Raw genomic sequence first — 6000 nt, 5'->3', positions numbered from 1 at the left:
GCAGTGAGAGTCTAGTTGCTACCTACTAACTTTATGAAGATATCTCTCCATTCCTCCGTCGCTATTGACACATAAATTTGATATTTTTTTCTAATATTTGATAACTAAGTTGGACCAATCGTGTTTTCTTTTTCTTTTCAGCCGATAGACGGTCACTGCAAGGGACAGGGTTTTTCAAAGACCTCCACAAATTATAGGTCGTGCGTTGCGTGGTGCAGCGATTTGTCTACCTTAACTATGTTGTCGGTACACCCATTTGGGGGCCTACAAGCGTCACGTCTTCGAGCACGTGGTCGCTGTGAGAAAATTTCCACTTTCCACATCGCTTCAGACGAGCAATTGTCCGAGCAACGCCGGTGGCCTTGGTTCTTCTCCAGATCTACCCGATTTTTACCCAACCACGCAATGATACTCCAAGCATAACTGTTTCCATAGCTTGGTATGTGATCAAGGCTCATGGGTCTTCTAGATCTTACCACACATTGATACTGATTCGCGAGTTTTAATCACAAAATATGACTGTCTGTCCACATCCACTTTGCTATTAGGATTTAGCACTAAGCGATTTCCGGCTGTTGTTTTTGTGAAATCAACGGTGGTAACGGAGTACATCGCTAATCAAGGAAAGTATTTTAAAGGAGATTCATCTAAACATGATGTTGAATTTAGTACGTCGTTCGCAAATAACAAACTGTTTGTATGTAAAATGAGAATGTCAAATAATGTCTATGTATTTATAAATTACTAGATTTACCCGTTCACGCGTAATCGTATTATACATCTAATTAAAAATCTAAACAAAAGGCGGCTCACAAAAATAAAATTATTAGAAATGTCGTAGGATTTTCCAATCATTTAAGATATTTAAAAGTATATCGAATATGAAAAACATGTTTATCTATGTATATCTTATAATATTAACTTTAAAAATTTGTTAAAAAAACTGAATAACGATCATTTTCTTAATTAAAAATTAAGAAAAACCTTTCCTTTTTTTTACTTTACAACACACAGACCAACAACGTACAATATTTTATAGTTTCTCGAATATCAAATTTGTACAGTAGTAGAGGCGACGAGATATTTAGCGCTCTGAAGAAACGCAATAAAAGCTGTTAATTAGGTTATGAATCTGTTGACTCCTTTTATTGGCTGTATAATGTTATACGATCAAAATGGTATTCGTAATAATTTGTGAATTTATTTCCAAACGATAAACGATATTACTTACGGTTATGGTAACTGAAATATATCACAGACTTGACTAGAATACGTTATTTTATTATATGATTTTTATGACCTCACAAAATAAATATTCCTAGTGATATGCCAGCTGATTAGCTGTAGTTGTAAAAACTTTAAAGGGATAAATGCATAGCTCATTGTTAATCAAAAAGTTTTGAATATTTTAGACCTGTCTATAATCACCCTACATAAAGTTATTTCTATGAAACATTTTCCATTAATGAAAATCTTATTTGGTAATGTAAAAGGTCAATATATAATATCTTTCTGCGACAGAAACAGATAGTAAATATTTATTTATTTTTATTATGCAGTTGTATGATTTCTTAGAAAAGCCTAGTATATGTTAACTTTACATCATTTATTGTTTTTTATGTAAAGTAATTAACTTGAAATTAATTATATATTAACCGTTTTAAAGATTTTACACTCATAATCGTGATTATTATATTTTTAATTTAAAAACTTTTTTATACATTTTTATATAAAGGCGAACTTGATGCCGAAGGCAATCTCTTCCAATTAAATATTTTTGTGATTGCATTGATAAATTGATAAAGGTAGGTGAAACTAGTTAATATTATAAAACACGAGAAATCAAATAAAAAGTAAAATCAAATTAAGAAGGAAGATAATCACATCAAAACAACTCATACTAGTGGCTACTACATAATGTAATTGTATATACATATACCAATATTTATATACACACACACACACACATATATATATGTATATATATATATATATATATATACACACTCTCGAACCTTCACTTTAAATGCGCAACGATTCCTGATTATCCTAATATCTACATAGAGGTATTACTTAGTCATAAGTAAAATATAACAGAGGCGCTTTCAAATCTGTAAATCTAAAACTGAGCGGTGCAATTAAAAGGCTAATCTTTTTTTGTTTAGATATTAAAAGTTGTTATACAATAGAACAGCTAAATATGTCGTCTTTTACTGTCATATACAATGGTATTCTAATATCACCCCTGATGTCTTGCTGAATATATTACTGTATTAAAATAATATTTTAGTGAAGTGTCTTATCTAACTGGTTAGAACAATACTACATTTGAATAGTAGGAATTTTTTCATCTAAAATAAAAATAAAAATTCAAAATGTAACTAATACCTCAGACCTCTGTTACCAAAATAAACGAGACCAAGATCAATATCTAACAAGATTTACTTACAACTAAATACAAGAGCCTGATTAACAAGCTCGTGTTCTCTCATGGAAACAAAGAGAGAGGTTTACTTGGAATTCCTTTTCGAGATTGAATCAGGAATGAGGAGCTCCGTAAAGGGACAAGGGTGACTGAAGTAGTTCTGCAAGCTGAAGTGGCAGTAGCTTGACCGCATTGCGCAACAGATGACAACGAAATGGCCGTTAAGAAATTAAATACGAGTAGAGACCTCGAATCGGCAAATGCAGCGTAGGGCACCCACCCAAAAGATAGTCAGATAACTTTTTCAAAGTCATCGAAACAGAAATACACGGGCAGTTCTTTGTACAGCAATGAACGCTTTACGGGTGAAATGACGATGTTAATACAATAATAAACTTATTTTTAAAAAAAATTCTAATTGGTTAGATACTTAAACTCTCATTTACATTCTCGGAAAACAGAAGATTTTAAAAGTGGAATAATGATTCCTCCAATTAAAATAAAAGTCATTATATTAAGTTAAGATTGTATATAATAACTTTAAAGTTTCAAATAAATTTTTAAATTAATAAAGGTCGATTAACTATCAACATCACTTAACTATCAACATCAGTTTTCGTTCAAGTCGCCTTAAAGAAAACTGAGTTCGACTTCATGCAGTTCAAATAGGACTGCCAGGTAATTTTTTTAATGGTTGTGCTGAAAGGAGTCGCATTGCATCCGCTGATCGTCAGTTCGGTCCAAACTACACCGCAAACGCCATCTATTAAACTGTCATAAATTCGCAGATCTCGTTTATGTATATTGTAAAAACAGTGTCACAATATGCACACAATTTTGTTAATTGCCAAATGTTGTTTTGTTTTTTATCTATTTAATTCAACCCAGAGTATTATTAACTTTTCAAATTTGTTGCTGACTTATAAGCAATATATTCGCACCTTAAAACTTACATCTGTAACCAACCTGTTACCCAACATATGCGTGTGATTAAAATATTAACAACATACATGTTATCCTCAGGCTATCAAATAACAGAATGTATCTCATCTGAATTGTGTAAATATAGTTATGAAATGGGGTTTACAACAGTTAATCATCTTCACGATCCGGTATATTCCACTTTGACATCACAAAATATTTCGCAAAAGACAATCGTAGAGCTTCCAGCGTGGGCACACCTGGGACCACCTTATCGCGACATGTCTACCCTACTCAAAGGCGCAGGCGGTCGACTTGTGCAAGATTAATTTCCACCGATAGTAATGTAGGAATTTAAATAAGACATTTTGTAGTTCGAGACACTTGGGTCGTAAATCACGGCCTAAAAGGCGAAGTAATCAATACGAATCCGTGTCGCCGCAAAAATAGACGGTTACGTTTTTCATAGGATTTGTGAATGAGAAATAGGGGTAGGTAGATGAATGAGGCAAATTGCTTGCTTTGGAATGAAGAGAATGACTTATTGTTACTATGGAAATAACAATGGTGTTATAAAGAGCAAAACTTTAAATAAAACCTGTTCTATTGTTTATAATAATCACCGAGGTACTCAAGAAAATAAATAAGAACGTCTACTCATTCTAACTAGATTATTTTGTACTTTAATAGCGTTTTCCTTTTGAATTTTTTTTATCTAAAGATGATCAAATATGAAATGGAAACATTAAAATTTTTAAAATGCATGAAACGTTAAACCACGAAGTATGATGTAATTTTTATACTCATCATTATAATTTAGACCACAAGACGCTGGATATAGACCTCTCCTATAGATTTCCAATAGGACGGGTGGAAGCGATCCGTATCCAACATAATCCGATGATCTTGATAACCACCAAAAAATTAGATATATTTTTCTAGTAACACTTATGCATGCTGTCGTCTATTGACCCCAAATCACTTACTGGTATTGTTAAATGTTCCGTAGCTACAAAGATGTAAGCCAGTCGCACAGGTTTCTTATAGGAACTAACAGGTGATTAAAGCGTAAGATTTTTTCTCGCTGCCTGAGATTTTATGCTAACCGTTCAAACTATTTATGACCTCTTTTGCTCAACGGCAACTTTCCTCCTATCACAACCAGACTTGGAACCGGAATCAACGGAGTTAACAATACGTAATATTCATTCATCTGTATGTACATTATCAAATCTAAGAAAGACTGGTTTACAAGGTGATCGTTTGAAGAAATATATTTTTAATAATAAAGAAATCTGTTTATGACCTTCAATCGGTCAACAATTTAAGAGTAGTATTATCAATGGAGACTATGTTCAGAGTTTGGCTGCTAGATCAAATCGGAAATGAGGAGATCCGCAAAAGAACCAAGTTCACTGACGTAGCTTAAAGAATTGCTCGTCTTCGAAGTGGCAGGGGGCAAGCACATCGTTCATGCAACCGATGGCAGTTGAGGTAGGAAGGTTCTCGAGTAGCAACCAAGAGGAGGCGTGGGTTGGCCGCCCACTAGGTGAACCGACGACATACTTAAAGCCGCTGGATGTGGGCAGAGCAATATCGGTCATCGTGGCGATCTTCGTGGAGGCCTAGGCCTTTCAGTGGGCGTCCAACAGTTGAAAAGAAGGAGAAGAAGATTTTCAATGTTTTCTTTGATTAAAACAGCAGGAAATGACATTACAATTATGAACATCGGTGATATTAATGTGAGAATCTTGTCATTAGAAAAAAAATCATAAAGCTAATTTTAGGTTAAGCCATACCTTTACCGAAAATAATATTCGAATCGGAAATCTCTATGATATTGTGAAATATCAGAGAAAATATGATAAATATTCACAAAATACAATTTGTTTTAAGAATTAACGATATCAAAACTGATATTCTATGTTTAAAACAAATAGTAATTATAATGTTTTAAATTAACAAAGAGAATTTATCATAGTTCATTTGTAAAGTTCATTTGATGTCCGTAACTAAACATGTTCGCTCATTAATTTTAAATGGCATTTTTATTAGCTTATTGCGCAAATTAATTGTCACAGTTGTTACAGTAACAAAATTACAAATGTTAATAATTCAATTAATCGAATATGTCCGCACCGATTTGCATATTTCTATTTTAATTGCTGAAATTCGGGTGCGGGTTAATATTCGACGCCGGCGAATTAATTATAATAGTGCCGTTGTCCATTTTACAAATGCGGCGCTGCTTCATAATTTAATTAGTTTCAGTTGAAGATGGAAGAATGATGAACGAAAATTTAACTTTATTTCTGTTATTAGACATTTTGCTTGCGGATCATCTATATCGACGAGTAACAGCACAAGCTAAGATCCTTTAGCGGGGGCCCTTGGACTTAGTCATTCCATAAAAGGTTCACCGAAGGGATCTAAGACCTCGGTGGCGTCCAAATCCGGCAAAATAGTAACAGGTAGCGGCCGTGCCGAGGCTTCTTCGGGAGCGCTCCAGCTTTGCCACTTTATAAGAGTTCTTAGACTAGGCGCACTCTACGCCCTGCCACCCCGTACCCGCTACATATGCAAATGCGGATTACTTTTTGCCCAGAATTTAGAAGGCTTAGAGTGGCTTTTGTTCCACATAAAAGTATATAACG

The sequence above is a fragment of the Battus philenor genome, unplaced genomic scaffold (assembly GCF_028537555.1).
Source record: "Battus philenor isolate CCGP_79_NKW_IND1 unplaced genomic scaffold, ilBatPhil1.0.hap1 SCAF_25, whole genome shotgun sequence".
NCBI classification, from domain to species: Eukaryota; Metazoa; Arthropoda; class Insecta; order Lepidoptera; family Papilionidae; genus Battus; species Battus philenor.
The sequence above is the reverse complement of the archived record's forward strand: the minus strand, read 5'-3'. Positions refer to the sequence as shown.